Below are 18574 nucleotides of genomic sequence, written 5' to 3' on the forward strand. Positions count from 1 at the left end.
TTTTTAACAAAGTCATCCATCCATCCAAAATATTTATTACAAATGCGACTTCACCAGTGAATTGATCTTGTAATAAATATTTCATAAAGTCCAAACATTACATTTATAACTGAGATAACATTTATTAACCTCATTTATTAAGCCCTGCTACAGTGAAAATAGCTTTTAGAGCTTTTTCACTTTAAGGACACGTTTAACAAACTTTTACATCTCCTACATTTAAATACCATGCACCCTGCCTTATGGGCAATAATGCCCACTTAGGGCTGACTTATAAATAATTAAAATTATGATTTAGGCCTGTCAAAAGGTGTTATTTTGGCATGTAGAATTTGCAGTGTAAACCTGCACAGCTAAGCTACAGGCGACAGGCCTCCAGTTATGTTTACATTGTCAGAAGGAGGAGCACAAGCCCTGTACCTCTGCTTAGCAGGGGTAAAATGCACAAAGAACTAAAGCCAGCAAAAATAGTGTTCAGCAAAAGATCAAAACAATTCAGAGTGAACCTGCAGAAAGGGAACATTTCAAACAGTAGCCATCTTGGAATAGTATTCTACATATTCCACCGTATTTCTAGCTAGTCAGAGGGCAACCGGGCAGCACTGGGGAGAGAGCGTTGACAAATGTATCTGAGAGATTGAGGCTATAGAAATAAAAGCAAGCATTTTTTCTGTAGAATCTGTTTCTCAGAAGCTTTTGTTTGTACTTGCTTCCCAGTACACAAACGAGCTTTGGCAGTTCAAACAGGTTTAACATTTGTAAGCTTGATCACACCTTACAGAAACATCAAACTGATCAGCATTTCCAGTGCTTTCATTGTAGGGTTGGTTGGAACATGGTTCGGCTGGTGCTTTAGGGTTGATGTAGACATGACAATCTAAGCATCAACAAGAAGGATTCTGGGATAACGCCCCGCGTCAGTGAGTCAGGGGAATCTGCAGAAACTGAAAGAGGAGGAGCCGGTGAGTCACCGATCAGTCACTGATCCTCCATTCCAGTACCGGCGAAAGCAGGTCTCGTTTCCAGCGCGCCCGCCGCTGCACCGTATGCTGGCCTCTACCATGGCCCTCAGGCGGATACATAAGGAATTGAACGATTTGCAGCGTGACCCACTTGCCCAGTGTTCTGCAGGACCTGTGGGGGATGACTTGTTCCATTGGCAAGCAACGATCATCGGACCTACTGATAACCCATACCAAGGAGAAGTCTTTTTTCTTACAATCCACTTGCCAACAGATTATCCATTCAAGCCGCCAAAGGTTGCTTTCAAAACAAAAATATATCATCCGAATATAAAGAGCAATGGGAGTATTTGCCTTGACATACTGAGGTCGCAGTGGTCTCCTACGTTGACCGTATCACAAGTTTTGTTGTCCATATGCTCACTACTTTGTGATCCGAATCCAGATGACCCTTTAGTCCCAGATATTGCACAAATATACAAATCAGACAAGGAAAAATACAACAGATTAGCCAGAGAATGGACTTAGAAATATGCAATGTAAATTTGTGAAAGGAAAATATTTCATATAAACCAGAGTACTGTAAATTCTAGGTTTTTCAAAATTAGGAGTAAATCGAGCACAGTTTACTGTCAATGTACCACAAGGTCTCTTTGGTTTTAGGTGTTTAAATGTTTCTGGAGCAAAAGAAAAACTTCCAAAAATCTCTAAGACTGTGTGCTATGAAATTGTTTTGTCAAGCTTTGCAATAGACATTGTGTAGTTTTTAAGATTCTTGGACTTCTGTCTCTTTAGCCTACAAGTTCAACAATGCAGTGTGGCAATGAAAGCAACCAAATTATGTTTTGCTGAGATTTTTTTTACATGCAAAATGTTTGTGCAATCCACACTTGAAAGTATCATTTTTTTTTGTGAATCTGTTTTCAGATTTCATCCTCTTAGTTTACTATTTAATTTGTATTTTTTACTGTATAGACTACATATATTTACATTTGTAAGTGAAACTAATTTTAGACTTTTTCTTGTGTGGTAGCAGACAGCTTGCAAAAGGAAGCTCTTCTTTACAAACCGACATCCCTTCTTTGGAGTATTTCATAAACTGCAGGTTTCTTAAAAGCGAACAACTGATCTTTGCACTTAAATTTTCAGAATACTAATTATGGGGAACACTTGTTTGATTTTGTTGTATACTTGACTCCAGTTTATCGCAATGTGAACATTTGCACTGCTGACTATATATTTAACTGAGTTTTTTGTTGTTCTTCCTCACACTTCATGTTTCCATTTTTTTTCTTTTCATATGGGCAATATATTATTCTCAGACCTTTTACAAATTTTACTGTAGCTTTTCCATAGAAAAATAAATGCATTTTGTCCAAAAAAAACCCAAAAAACCCAATAAGGATTCTAGATCATCCATTTGTTTGATGACCAATGGTTGGAGTTTAAGACCTAGTGTAGCTTCATTCCCTAGACGATCCAATTATATACGCACAAACCAAATTTATGTAAATGAAAAGGCCACACACAATTTGCTTTATCATGAATTATTTCGACATTCACTTACAAAATATTTTACCATTTACCAATTGATTACCATTACCAAGTGTGATATATATATATGTTTGTACTCATTTGATATTTACACAGAACCCATTCCGGAACTGAGTGTCACCCAGTATGGTTGCTGTTGTGCATTCTGTATTGTGTGTGACAGTACGTGCATGCTATTCTACAAATACGTTGCAAGTTGTGAACCATACATCGGGTGAAGGTTCTGTACGCATGTTACTCAGTTCTCAACAACCCATGCTCCTGCTTCCCACTGTGATGAAGATCAGTTTAGTTATATGTACCTTTTACAAGAGTGAATGTGTGTGGAACAAAATAAAGCTCTCACATCTAATCTGTTGTGTTACACATTACTGTGTGAGTATTTCTAATTTAATTGCTACTATCACCTAGATTGACTCCTTCAAAAATCGCCTTACGTATTAATTGCTCATGCACAATATGTCATGAAGTAGTTGCTTGCACACTAAGGGCCTTGCTTACAATTTGTCAGACAGGGTCCTAAGTCTAAACGTGGCAGATGTCCCACCCGTCTTATTTAGAGTGTCATTAAATAGCACAACTTAGATTTGTAAAGTTTGTGTTCAGCACCAAGATGTCCATTAGTGCTGAATAGCAGGTTTTGATTGGTACCCGACTCAATGGTACTCATTTTATCGACCTCGGAAGGATTGAAGGCTGAGTGGTCCATTATACGCATCCGACAACACAAAAAGAAACTGCTCACTGCAGTTCGGGCAGCAAGACTGTAAGCAGACGAATTGACAGCTTTGACAATTCGTCTGTTTACATTTCCGGCCTGTGCTTCACTCAAGTGCCCTATCGAATGCAAGGATACAGCCGAGTAGCTGCCCCCAGTCGCATCCAGTCTTCTGATTTGGCATTTACTGGAGGCTGTTGAGCGGCAGTTCTACCAAGAGCGCGTAAGAGCAGGGCGAAGTTAGTTTTCAGCCTGGCCCCTTCCCTTCTACCTCTGTGCCTGCGATCCCGGTGACTATTTTTAACACACACAGCATTTCTTCGCCAGCACCGGTGAGCCCCTTGCTTGCTGTTGTATTTGGGGTCATGCAGAGGATGTTCAGCGGCCCTGTGGTTTACAGAGAGGGCCGGCAACCAGTAAGTCACTGTTATGCTTTCTGGAGGTTTTAGCGGTATTGATCTCAAACACCTAGGGTCCTGACACACACATAATAGGCCCCCAAGAGAGACACTACCCCATACCCACAGTAAACTAATTGTAATTTGGAGGAGCGCAAACAGGAAGTGCGTGTTTGCTCCGATATGCAAAGGCAGCTGCAGGTCATGCCACAACATGAATAGGGCTTATCTCTACTGCGACGACCAAAAGACACAGACTAGGCTAGGCTGACCAGAGAGGAGTCCTCCATTTCGGATGCAGCGTTAGGAGAATCTCTGGCAGCTATGAAACCCTCTTCGTCCTATGTGTCTGGCATCGCTTGCACTGAGCGTCCACGCACGCCCTTCCCACAGTCCCGCAGATCAAGCACCAGCAGGAGGGTGAGAAGTAATAATACAGCTTTGTGGCTGTAAGTAACGGGAAATAGTATTACTCAGCTCACGAGTACTTGTTTTATGATCCTTAGAAAGACGATAGGCTGAGTCAGCCCCTCGAGGATTCGGGGCTGAGACATGTGCTCCGGCCCATTTGGGTATCTCGCAATTATCTACTGGAACCCACTCTGGTCAGATGGACCTTTTTACTTGCCCAATAGCGTGGAGGGAAAAACACAATTATCAAAATTACTGTCCGCAATTTGCCATAATCAAGGACTCGAGACTTAATCTCTTGGCTCTCTGGTTTTTATTATCAGCATGAAGATTTGCAGATACAAAGTCCTCAATACGAGGCACAACATGTACATAGGCACTAACACAAAAGCTACTCTACGAAGAATCCGCATACGGCTAAAAATAACTAAAAGTACAATCTCTAAAAGCATGAGGTAGAAAACCACCAAGCAAATGTCGATACTAGGGACACTGAACCATACCATCTCTGTCCCTACTCTGCACTAGATGACATCCCTACTTAGCAATCCCTTGAGACCCTCATCGAATAAAAGGTGTCAGAGTGAAACTTCATAAGAAGACTTCACTTAGAGAGCTGGTCTAAGTTGCCCCCTCTATCTCTTCGCCTAGCCTTCCTCTGCTCAGGGCTGCTCTGATCTGCCTCCACCCTCGGGGCGCTGTCCCTAATACAGAACCCCAAATCCCAGAACACGCCCTTTGCGCCTCCTCTTCTCCGGGGTCGTCTTTCAGTAAATTTCCACAGAGCGCTGTCCAGTTCCATCGTCCATCGCTTGGCCTTGAGTCCCAGACGCCATCCGCACTAGGAGTTACGATTGGCACATTCCAATACACTCCCATGTCTGGCTTTTACTACATAAGTCAATTTGTGAACAAAGAGCTTCTCTACTAACGAGCAACTGTCCTTGCACCTGGGGTGAGATCATGCAAAGCAGACATTCTTCACATCTTTTAAGTTGCAATTTACTACAGCCTAAAACCTCTACTGGAATAAATCCTTTTTGGCCTATTGCCCTTGGCTAACATAAGAAAATACCAGGCCTTTCGCCTCAACGATATATGCGAATTCTGGCCACTACTTCGGTTACACAAGCAGGTTTCAATCACAGTATTGACATTTACGTCTTTCTTTCATGTGTGGTCAAGCTAAACAAACTACAGACACGAAGTCTAGGGTGCACATTTCTAACACCACATTACATTTCACATAAACTAAACTCTATACATTTCTCCAATACGTTTACAATGGGCTTGTACATAGCTAGCACTTCTATTAAAAACAATATAGGTTACACAATTCATAATACATTGCACACAAGATACCTGAGTACACATTTGATTATATGCGGGTGCCGACTAACAGTGAGTATAATGCACCCCTACAATTTTCAAACTTTTAAGCGCTACATCAGTTCCCCCCTTTGATGACATCCGTCATCACACCATTACATTTCTCTTCTTTAGAACTGATTTAAACCACGCTAGTCATAACCTTGCTATGTCGAACTCCCTCTAGTTTCTTAAGACTCTCATATTGCTGCTCCTGGAGCTTCGCCATCCTTTCCTCGTTTGCCTTAAGAGCCCTTTCAACCTTGCCTCCTTGATACCACTTCCATGCCTTCACGCATCCCCACAAACAAATCACACAAACCACAGCAATGATAATTGGCTTCAACACTGATCCCAGAAATCCTCTTCCCAAGTTCGCAAACCAGGTTCCCACTCTTCCAAAGCCTAATCCAATCTTCTCCCACACATTCTCCTCCGTCAAATCCATAATCTCCTTGTGAATAGTCGTGATGTTATCTATGTACTTCCCTATCTCCTTCGTGTTGTCTGGAATATATGTGCAGCATTCCTGAACCTTCAATAATTTGCAGACTCCGCCCTCTTTGGCTAATAATACGTCTAAAGCAAGGCGATTCTGCATAACCATATTCCGTATCGACAACATCTCTCCAGCCACCAACAACAAAGATCTCGCCGTGTTCATAGACAACTCATCAACCACAGTCGCCAACCTCCTGATCTTCACATCATTCAACACCACACCCATACTAGGTATCATTGCTCCGTATATGTCTCCAATCACTGCACCAGCGTTCGTAGCCCTACGTTTCCTAGACTGTCGCTTCGTCTCTAACAACTCCAAGTCCTCGGTGTGATAGATCTTCGGGAATATAATGGCCAAATAGCATATGCCATACCAATTCGCAGGTAGCCTGACATAAGCATTCTTCCCACATACATAATATACTGTCGGAATTACCTCTACTGGACCTACCATAAAATTCTTAGCAGAAGCTTCCACTGTGAAGGTCTGAGAACAAGTGCTATGTCCTACTGCGACCTTATCCGTATCGGATTGAGGCCGTCCAATACACAAATTCCCTCTCTGTACCTCATCCAACGCTATTGGTCCATAACTTCCCTTGGATCTGTGAGCTCTCTCCTCGTCTGTCCAATCTACTGGGCTATCTCCGGTGTGTCGTGTCTGGGTCAACCGTCTGTATCTGTCCTCTACCTGGTCTATGAATTTCTTCTCTATCTCAGATAACGCACATGTCAGGTTATTCCTGTGAGCATGCGCCGTATCCAACTTCATAGTCGGTCTAAAATACTTCAGGAGTCTATCCTCTTTCTTGCTAGAATCATATTTGTTCAAATGCTTGATTGCTGGAACTTCAGGAAGTACCGTGTCAAAATTTGAAAAGAAATACTCGAACTGTCTCCTGTCATAAAATAAACTGAGTAATAGACTACAAGAAATCCCATAAGTCAATGGGAGATGATGATACTTGATACCCTCATCCACTGAAGCAGGCAACTGCATACACACATAGCAATCCTTCACATCCATCGCATCAACATACTCATACAGCAACCTTGCATACGCATTAAGCTTAAAGTCACCCTTCGATAAATCCATGTGGAGTCTGCGATCATCCCTCACCTTCGATGTTTCCTGTTCCCTGATACTGACACCACTCTGCCCTGGGGTAATAGGTGTGGGTGCTCCCTGAACCTTCCCCTCTTGCCTGTGAGCCACCATGTATGAACTTATCACTACCGCAAATATGGTGACTATCACAACTCCTACCAACGTGCCTACTATCAATTTAGCCCTACGATGTGGGTTTGCAGGATCTGCCATCTTCGGAATAGACTCAGTGTCCAATACAGTCTCTGAAAGGGTAAGTCTCTTTCTCATCAGTGTCTCTTTCGGAACTTAGGCAAACCTCCCTAACTTTTCTTCGTTCTATAACGGAAAAATCCCTAAATTTGTTCTTCTTCCGCTCGGATCTAGGTTATCTTCTTCTCTGCTTGCAACCTTCTCAAATCAATCTAACATAAGCGCTGGTCCCAACAGCTCCAAGACTCCCTGCAATATTTCGAGCTTAAGAATAATCAGTTCTTGTGGATCTGGCACAGTCGTGAACGTCGGGAACTCCAAATTGTCCAAGACCATACCTCGAATGACACTTAGGAATGGCGGACTCGGAATATGGATCGTCAAAATTCCTTCGATCTCCAATCCCGGAACCTTCAGCAACACTTCCACCCTCTGGAGCGGGACACTGTTGACCAATGTCATCGACCTCAATCTTCCCGTGCTCGGTAACCCTGGCATCAGTCACTTGGTATGCCCACTCTGGTGAAGCGTACTTCCGACTTGGCACTCTTGTTCTCTTTGATCTTCTCACACCTTGAGGATTCTCCTCATCCCCTGATTCTTCTTCTGGTTCTTCCGAAACTGGTGCAAGGTCTGTGTCCGGAGCCAACCTCAGGTTTACCCGGTTCTGTCTTGCGGGCCAAACCCTTTCTGCTTCGGTAACACCTCCGGTCTTCTCCCCGATACCCTGTGCACTGACTTCCTCTTCTTCGCCCGAACTCGATTCTGTACTACCCACTGCACCTCTTGCTCTTTCGCCGGTTTCTGGGTCAGTACTTCTTTCACGCTCTTCCTCAACTCGATTCAGTGCACCCTCAGCCGCTTCAGCAACCCTTACAGCTTGACTGGCCCTCTCAGGAGGCTCTGTCGGCTCACTGGGATCTTGGTTCTCGAGAGGGGCTGTATCTTCTAAGGGTGCTGGAACTCTACGGGTATGGGAAGCATGCACCCAGTTCGGTAAACCCCCACACTTGACAGCGGTGTTCGTGACAAGGATCACTTGGAAAGGGCCGCGCCACCTAGCATCCAAACAACTCTTCCTCACGTGCTTTCGGACTAGGACCCAATCGCCTGGGTCCAAGTCGTGGCACCGGTCACTCGCAGCTGGAACCGTTGCTGTCTGCACCTGCTGAGACACAGAACGGACCACGTCAGCAAGGCCTTTACAATAGTCCAGGATCATATCATCAGTGATATTTATCAGAGCAGTGGCAGGTATTGCAGGCAAACGCATCGCTCTTCCCATGAGGATTTCATGGGGAGACAACCCAGTCCTTCTATCAGGCACACTTCGGAGGCTCATAAGGACCAAAGGTAATGCATCAGGCCATTTCAGAGACGTAGACGAACACACTTTCGCCATCCGAGCCTTCAGAGTTCCATTCACCTGCTCCACTATCCCTGAAGCTTCTGGTCTATAGCTACAGTGTAACTTCTGGTCTATATTCAAAGCAGCACAAAGCAACTTCATAACTTCGCTGTGGAAATGAGTTCCTCTGTCCGATTCAAAGGACGTCGGGAACCCGTACCTAGGAATGAGTTCTCTCAATAACAGTTTCGCTACTGTGAGTGTGTCGCATCTGCGTGTAGGGTATGCCTCCACCCACCTGGAAAAGACACATACTATCACTAATATGTACCTCAACCCATTACACTTCGGCATTTCGACAAAATCCAGCTGCATCCTATTGAAAGGTCCTCCTGACCTCCCTATGTGGCTCAATGTCACAGCAGTTCTTTTCCCTACATTCATCTGTTGACAAGTGACACACCTCTGGCACACGGTTTCAGCCACTGCACGAAACTTCGGGTTGTACCAAGTCTGACGAAACACTCTCATCATGGCATCCCTACCAAGATGTACAGCACCATGTATCAACCTCGCCATGGGATTCAACAAACTTTCCGGCAATACTGCTCGTCCATCATTCGAAACCCATATATCCACATCTCCCTTCTCACATCCAGCTCGTATCCAGCTGTCACGTTCCTGATCCGAGACCCCTTCCTGAAGCTGTTTCAGTTCCTCCCATGAGTCTGCCATTGCTAGCATCTGACCGTACACCACCTCCTTCCCAGTTTCCTCGACGTGGGTCTCAGTGAAGTTGCATCCCTGTTCTGCACAAAATCGGGCTACTTCATCAGCGTAGTTATTTCCCAACGAGACGAAATCATTTCCCTTTGTGTGGGCAGCACATTTAACAACAGCAATTTCATCAGGACCTTGCAATGCCTTTAACAGTTTCCGTACATGTTCACCATTTCTTATAGGAGAACCTGAAGACGTCATAAACCCTCTCTGGGACCATAGCTGTCCGAAGTCATGAACCACACCAAACCCATACTGGCTGTCCGTGTAAATAGTCACACGGATCTTGTCGGCTGCCAAACAGGCACGAGTCAAGGCAATGAGCTCAGCCACCTGCGCGGAGTGTACTCCTTCTAAACAAGCGGCTTCAACCTCACCCGTGATGGTGCATACAGCAAACGCTGCTCTCAATCGACCGACACTGTCTCTTAAACATGAACCGTCCACAAAGAAAATCTCATCTGACTCTGGGAGCGGTTCATCGACAATGTCAGGTCTCGGTTTGGTGCATAGTTCCGTAACGTCGAGACAATCATGGTCCTCACAATCTTCATTATCATCTATAATTGGAACAGGTAACAATGTAGCAGGATTTAAAACAGCACACCTCTTCAGTGTCACATTATCGGCTGCAAGGATAACTTGCTCATAACGAGTCAGCCTATTATTCGTGAGGTGCTGCGTTTTAGTCCTAGTCATCAACAGTTCAACAGAATGTGGCACATGTACAGTAAGAGGATGACCCATCACAATGCTCTCACATCTCTCGATGCTGACACCTGTTGCCGCAACGGATCTGAGACATCCGGGCAACGCAGAAGCTACTGGATCTAAAGTAGCTGAGAAATAAGCAACTGGTCTACGGACACCTCCATGATTCTGGGTTAACACTGCTAATGCGCAACCTTCTCTTTCGCAGCAGAACAATGCAAATGCCTTGTTATAATCCGGCATTCCCAACGCAGGAGCGCTACATAAGGCTTCTCTCAGCCTCAGAAATGATTTCAAACAGTCGTCGTCCCATGGTACCGGATCACTTACATCCTTTCGCGTCAGCCGCTGTAAAGGCTTCGCTTCAAAGGAAAAGTTTGGGATCCACTGGCGGCAATAGCCCACCATTCCCAAAAACATTCTAACTTCCCTCTGTGTCGAGGGAACTGGCATCCTCAGAATCGCATCAATGCGATCTGGAGACACTTTCCTTTTACCCTTCTCAATTCTGTGCCCCAAATACTGTACCTCAGGTAAACAGTATTGCAGCTTGTTTGGAGACACCTTGTGACCGTTCTCTCCCAGGAAATTCAACAACGCAATGGTATCGACCCTGCAAGCGTCTTCTGTCTCTGACGCAACAAGCAGGTCGTCAATGTATTGCACCAAAACAGAGTTTTTCGGCAACACAAGACCTTCAAGATTCTTCTTTAAGAGCTGATTAAAAATTGACGGGCTCTCCGTATACCCCTGTGGGATACGACACCACGTTAATATACGATTCTCTAGCCTAAATGCAAAAAGAAATCTACTCTCTTCATGTAGGGGAATCGAAAAGAAGGCCTGACACAAGTCAATCACTGTGAACCATCCAGCTTCGCATGGGATCTGGAACAGTATCACAGATGGATTCGGTACCACTGGACAACATGGAACAACTATGTCGTTTATTTTCCGCAGGTCTTGCACTATCCTAAACTTCCCACTTGGTTTCTGCAGTCCCATAATGGGTGAGTTACACGGACTACCCATGATCTCCACCAGTATTCCCTGCCTAATCATAGACTCGATCACAGGTTTGATCCCTGCAATTGTTTCAGGCGACAGTTTATACTGGGGTGTTCTCGGGAATTCCGCGTTCGGCTTAACCTGTATTCTCACTGGTTCCACTCCCCTGACTAAGCCGATCTCCTCTCCGCTTAGATCCCACACATCGGTCGATACAGACTCCCTCAAATCCGGTGGAAGCTCCTCCACTGTCAAAGCCGGGTACATTTCCACGCACACCCGCTGATTTGCAACCTTAAAGGTCGCGTCATCATCTCTTGTCTGTACCTCTACTCCCTTCGGGGTACAGTAAATTGTGCAATTTAGTTTACACAATAAGTCTCTTCCCAACAAACAAACAGGACTAGAATCGCACACCACGAACTGGTGTCGATCCCTAAAGTTTCCTATCCTGACTGGAATCGGTTCCGTTAAGGGGCTCACTAGCCTCTTGTTCGCCACTCCAACCACTTGTATGCATTCTCCCGAAAGGGCTACCCCCGGAATTACTGCTGACCTTATAGTTGACCTGGTAGCCCCCGTATCTACCAAAAAGGTAGTAGGGTGTCCATCGAGTTCTGCTTCCACAAAGGGTCCTCTCTGATCTACCTCTAGAATAGCCCTAAGTAGGCAATCATCATCCTGACCTAAACTTAGCTGCGCCAGCAAATCTGCATCCCTCTCCTCTCCTACTTCGAACATGGGCATTTGCAAATAAGTCCGAGCTCCCTGCTGTATGTTCTGCATCCTGGGTGGCTGGGGAACCTGCACCTGCGAGACGCCGGTCCCCCCTTGCATCATTCTTGGTACAGTCACCGTCTGTGCCTGCTCCGCCCCAGGGACCTGACCCATTCCTCCCTCCATCTGCGGCTGATTATAGGGGTTCAAGGGACACTCGCGCCTCCAGTGTCCCACCTGGTGACACTGGTGACAAGCTGTCGTCTTCTTCAAGATCGCTACCTCTATACCTGTCCTAGGGTCAACGGGCCTCGGCCTTCCCTGACCCTGCGCGTTCTGATTCCCTGTCTGATAATTTCCCTGTCTCCGCCCCACCTGACCCCCATTCGGCGGTCCCTGAGCAGCTTGCATCTGAATGAGCAATAAGTTATCCTTCATCTTCTTATGCTTGGACTCGATCTCATCCGTGCAGTACCTAGCATACCGCAAGATCTCATCTACGGGCTTATTCTGCCAACAGATCAAATGCTGCTGTATCATAAGACTGACCTCGGGCTTCAAACCCAGCACGAACTTAGACACAAACTGTCCCATGTCCTTCGTTTCCAGCTCATCTAAACCACTGTACTGCTTAAAAGCCTTCAAAAGTCTCTCATAAAATTCATGTACTGTCTCCTTTGGCTCCTGCACTGTCCTGTCTATCTTCACCCAATCGATGTCTTGGGGTGAAACCTTCGATTTCAACCAGGTAATTACCTTATCGTACAGCCTCATTACCACGGGCGACGGACCATTAGTAACTATGTTCCTATCAGGCTCATAGTCCGGCCAATCAACAGCAATTTTACATGCGTTCCACAGGTCTCCCGGAACCACGATATCGAATAAGGTGTTCAGATCTATCCACAACACCTTCGAAATCTTAACGAAACGCTCAACTTGCTTGTACCACTCTGCAGGCTTCTCCCTGAGCCTGGGAAAATCATTCGTAAATGATGCCAAATCCCCCCTGCTCCATGGTACATGCACATATCCTCCATTCGCCACCTCTCTCAAGGGAAGGATCTTTACCTCCTGCAAATCTCCTTCAGAGCTCCCTCCTTTCGCTCCCCTAGAGTTCTTTTTCCTAGCCCATTTCTCTTGCCATTTGTCAAGCATCAGCCATATTCTCATAGCTATAATCAGTTCCCTAGTATGTGACCTTAGACCAACAACTCTTTTCTCTTCCAATTCCCGCTCGGTACAATGCATCCTATGGTTCCCTTGCAATGCTCTAGTCTTGGATAGATCCACCCCATATTCTCTAGCCAAACCCGCCAGTTTCTCATGTGCCACTCGTGCTTTTCGAGTCACATCTTTTGCTACAAAAAGCAATTCATCCGGAGTATATGCCACTACTCTCTCAAGAGGTAGATTCCCATATATTATTTCATCCGCCTCTGCTTTAAGTCTTACTACATCTATCATTCCTGCCTTCAAGGCTCCTTTCAACACCTGACAACTTGCTCCACGTCCCTCATCATACTCGCATTCCGGCTCCTGCTCTCTCCTTTCTTCTGGTAGTTCTATAGGAGCAGAATGGCTCGTAAAGGCAACTGGGGTTGTCCCCGCTCGGCCCATATTCCAGCTCATTTGCTTCTTTGGCGGTACCCATGACCCTGAATCTGATCTTGACTCCATCAGAGTCCTCGGCCTCACCGGTCTCTCGTCCTCTTCGCCCCTAGATGTGTCTGACACCGCTGCTAATGGTGTACTCCATTGTACAGGGCTTGGAGGTCGGGCCGTTGCCCCTTCCAACTCACTTTCCCCGCTTTCTCTCCTCGTTCTTTCTGCCACTCGTCCTGACCTCTCTCTTTCCTCTGATTCCGGACTGTATATTGACACAATCGGTCCAATGGTGACCGGTACCCTTAAGGCATCCGGTAACCTCATCTCTCTTCCAATCCTTCCACTGGTCTCCGACTGACCCTGAGAACTCGCTGTGTCAAACGAAACCAACCCTTCCACTCGGGTCTCAGGCTGGATTGTTACCCTCCTAGAGTCTCCCCTCTCACCCCACCTATCATCCTCTTCATCTGGATTATAAGGGGGTGGTCTCTCGTCTAGCAATCTTTGCAATACCCCATCATCAGAATCACTATCCTCTTCTTTCTGTGCTTTCCCATGCCTTATCCCAGTCTCCTCCATTAGCGCGGGATACAGTTTCGCTTCCTCAATTGTCTGCACTCTCCATCTTTTCTCCGCTGCGTCCCACTTGGCATCCTGAAATGCCCTAATCGACTTCCTCATTCTCTCCTGACTTCTTCCCTTTTCCTTATCATGCGCTGCTCTAATCCACGCATGTAATGCTTCAAACTGTGCTGGTCTTGGCAAGGGTTTTAAGGACCCCATCACCGTCTTCAGTTGGTACAGCACTGCTAATCTAAATGAGCCGTACCTCGGGAAAGCTAATTCCCCTTCACCTTGTGTAACCTTGTGCCAATTCTCAATCCAAACTATAGTATGTAACCCCACATTCTGTGCCATGTAATGTGCCGGGGTATCCTCGGGAGGGGCTTCTTCTCCCCCACGAACCACCACATGCTTGTCGCCTCTACACAACTCTCGCAAAGCCCTAAGGCACTTCATAATGAGCGAATTCGATCTCGCGCTCTATTTACTTCTTGTTCTCAAATCCTCCAATAACAGCGCGACTCACACCAACCGGCCTATCACAGCGCGACACCCTCTGACGTCACCTTCCTTCGTTCGCAGCAGTTCCCTTCTCCAAAACTCGTTTCACGCTTACTCACGTCCCATTCACACACCGAAATAACCGATTAAGTTACTTCTCTGGCTGTCCGTCCACAGCCTCTGACTGTTCGTCCACAGTCTCTCGACCTTGTTGACCTCGATTGGCGCCCGTCTGCCCCGTCCGGCCAGACGACTCGCCTCTGATAGGTTACTAACACTCCGATCTGCACACCACAACCCACGACCAGCGTTAAGTTGCCATACACACACGCATTCGTTCCCCCTATCTCGGTCCAGGTGATCGATGGTACCTCACGATCTCCTTTGGGTGGTCAACAAAATCTATCTCAGGTGTCTTCTACACCACAATTCCCGGGCTGCGCGCGCTCACAGCCTGATCTCACAATCACACGACATACACAACAACTCCGCAAGACATCACACAACAAATCAACACCGCAATCTACAACATCTCATTTTCATACTCACTCCTGGAACTGCTGCTTTCGGCCGTGCTGCTACTCGCCGTCGATGCTCATCTGCTGCCGTCTGCTGCTCGCCATCTGATGATTCAGCATCACTTATCGTCTCTTGGGCCTCAAGGGTCACTTATCCTTATCTAATCTTCCCTCGCTATCAGTAAGAAACCATCCTCGTTCGCTACCAACTGCTCCGGCCCATTTGGGTATCTCGCAATTATCTACTGGAACCCACTCTGGTCAGATGGACCTTTTTACTTGCCCAATAGCGTGGAGGGAAAAACACAATTATCAAAATTACTGTCCGCAATTTGCCATAATCAAGGACTCGAGACTTAATCTCTTGGCTCTCTGGTTTTTATTATCAGCATGAAGATTTGCAGATACAAAGTCCTCAATACGAGGCACAACATGTACATAGGCACTAACACAAAAGCTACTCTACGAAGAATCCGCATACGGCTAAAAATAACTAAAAGTACAATCTCTAAAAGCATGAGGTAGAAAACCACCAAGCAAATGTCGATACTAGGGACACTGAACCATACCATCTCTGTCCCTACTCTGCACTAGATGACATCCCTACTTAGCAATCCCTTGAGACCCTCATCGAATAAAAGGTGTCAGAGTGAAACTTCATAAGAAGACTTCACTTAGAGAGCTGGTCTAAGTTGCCCCCTCTATCTCTTCGCCTAGCCTTCCTCTGCTCAGGGCTGCTCTGATCTGCCTCCACCCTCGGGGCGCTGTCCCTAATACAGAACCCCAAATCCCAGAACACGCCCTTTGCGCCTCCTCTTCTCCGGGGTCGTCTTTCAGTAAATTTCCACAGAGCGCTGTCCAGTTCCATCGTCCATCGCTTGGCCTTGAGTCCCAGACGCCATCCGCACTAGGAGTTACGATTGGCACATTCCAATACACTCCCATGTCTGGCTTTTACTACATAAGTCAATTTGTGAACAAAGAGCTTCTCTACTAACGAGCAACTGTCCTTGCACCTGGGGTGAGATCATGCAAAGCAGACATTCTTCACATCTTTTAAGTTGCAATTTACTACAGCCTAAAACCTCTACTGGAATAAATCCTTTTTGGCCTATTGCCCTTGGCTAACATAAGAAAATACCAGGCCTTTCGCCTCAACGATATATGCGAATTCTGGCCACTACTTCGGTTACACAAGCAGGTTTCAATCACAGTATTGACATTTACGTCTTTCTTTCATGTGTGGTCAAGCTAAACAAACTACAGACACGAAGTCTAGGGTGCACATTTCTAACACCACATTACATTTCACATAAACTAAACTCTATACATTTCTCCAATACGTTTACAATGGGCTTGTACATAGCTAGCACTTCTATTAAAAACAATATAGGTTACACAATTCATAATACATTGCACACAAGATACCTGAGTACACATTTGATTATATGCGGTGCCGACTAACAGTGAGTATAATGCACCCCTACAATTTTCAAACTTTTAAGCGCTACATCACATGTAGTGATGTCTGTGCTGTTATACAGCAGAGTGATGGAGCTGTGTCTCTGTTGTAGTATAGCAGAGGAGATGCAGGCATGCGTGTGGTGTAATTGAGATGATGCAGTCATGCCTGTGCTGAGGTAATTCAGTCAAGTTGTGCTGTGATTGAGATAATGCAGACATGCCTGTGCTGAGGTGATGCAGGCATGCCTGTGCTGTGATAGCAGGGGTGATGCAGCCACGACAGTTCTGAATACAGAAATAGCGCTGCACTGTTGCTTCGGCGCTGTAATGAAGCAGTCCAGTCCTAGTTTGTGCTGTAATGTAGCAAAGGTGATGCGTTCTTGTCTGCCGTGTAATTTAACAGATCCGTTGCAGTCATGTCTGAGCTGTTATGCGATAGGAGATGGCGTTGTCTCACTGAGTTGCAATACAGCAGGGGTGTTGTACTCTCCTCTCTGTGCTGTAATAGAGCAGAGGCAAGCCGTGCCTCTGGGCTGCAACATAGGGGAGGTGTTGTAGTCTTGTGTCTGTCCTTTAATACATAGTGGGAATGGGGTAGTGTCTTGCAAGCAAAGCTGTCCTCGTGCCAATCACCATCACCTTGTACTCGGTCTTTGCGTGGTAAAGTGTGATTCAGGCTCATGATCTAGGTGAGGTGTGACGCTTAAAAATGCACCATTTGCCCCCGGGATTCCCCGTAGGTGGTTCGGACTCGCTCACTACCCTCGCTCACCACAGTGAAGTACAATTATTGTTTTACGCCTCACCACTTTCAAATGTCACCAGCCGCCACTGGTGAAACCACCAGGAATTGAATCTGTGGCAGTGAGGTCAAGCACAGGTTCCTGGAATGGATACATTCGTTCACTGAGCCTTCAAACCCGAAATAAGACAGATGACTAGAGTAGTCTGAAGGAGTCCCCTGTTTGCCACACTCTAAATAAGTTCATAGCTTCCTAATTCATGCAACAAAATGTCCCTTGCATGTATTTGAGCCCACTCATCCCAATTCACAGTTGTGGCTTGGATTTGCCTGGGCACAATCCAGCCACGGCCCGTGCAGGTAAGCGCGGTGGAGCTGGGGGGATTTTGATAGATGACGAAGGAAAATTATTTATTTAATTTCTCCTCGTGGTCGTCTGTCGAATCCCCCCCAACCTGGCCCCACCGCTCTTACCTGCATGGGCCATGGCTGGCGCAATCACAGCTTTAGTCCTGACAAACATGCAAACAAACACACAGGGCATGTGCCAAATCCTCTGTTTTGAATTGACTCCCTTGAGCCACGTAGATGAAGTGACTGGAATTTGAGGCTGCCAGCAGGGAATTCCATTTACACGCATCATATTCATCTCCATGGAATGATTCCATGCCAAATGTAGTTTTACCTAAATTGTGCTACAGACGTATTGCCTGAGGTCTGAGACATTTAGAAGAGCAACATCTTTTTGCTATTTATTTTGCTGTTTTCAGCCTAATGGACAATCTGTGTTTATTATGGTAGCAGGGAGACAATGATGGGATTGAGCAGGCGCCCCCCGTGACTTGAGTTGGGTTACCCTTAGTCGCGCCACGGGCTGGAGACCTGACTTGCACAGGAAGTGTTGGCGTTGGAGGGTCATCAGGCGACATCATCAGGAGGCGCAAGGGAGCCTTGGCGTGCCATTTAAGCCGCCACACTGCGGATAGCGTCTTCTTTGCCCCTTTTCATCACATTTGGTGAGGATCGGGAGCAGCCATCGCTCGTCAAGACATGGTCACTTTGCTTGTGGACTTCGCTTTGAGGTAATTATAGTAGATGTTCTTGGCGGGGATCTGCAGCCGTTGCCCGTGCAGGTACGAGCGGTGAGGCCAGGCTTTGGAGGGGGGGTGGGGCAATGGGAATTCAATGGACGATGATGAGGGACATTTTTTATAAATAATTAATTTTCCCTCATCATCGTCTGTCAAACTCCCCTCTCACCTGGCCACACGCTCTTACCTGCACGGGCCACGGCTGGGGATCTGGCATGAGGAAAGGGGCCACACTGCATAGCCGCTACTATGTGCATGTAGCTGCTTACTTGCTAATCGTATTGGTGTGTGCATGATGACCATATCA

General features: G+C 46.2%; 1 protein-coding gene and 1 pseudogene across 3 annotated transcripts in view; both read left to right on the forward strand.

Moving 5' to 3' along the window:
• Nucleotides 1-18574, forward strand: part of LOC146854898 (transcriptional enhancer factor TEF-3-like) — a 779218-nt gene that overhangs the window by 220532 nt on the left and 540112 nt on the right. The gene's annotated exons all lie outside the window — the stretch shown is intronic.
• On the forward strand, nucleotides 1037-1674 carry LOC146854899 (ubiquitin-conjugating enzyme E2 D2 pseudogene; annotated as a pseudogene).

This window comes from Triturus cristatus, chromosome 4_1 (genome assembly GCF_964204655.1).
Source record: "Triturus cristatus chromosome 4_1, aTriCri1.1, whole genome shotgun sequence".
Taxonomy (NCBI): Eukaryota; Metazoa; Chordata; class Amphibia; order Caudata; family Salamandridae; genus Triturus; species Triturus cristatus.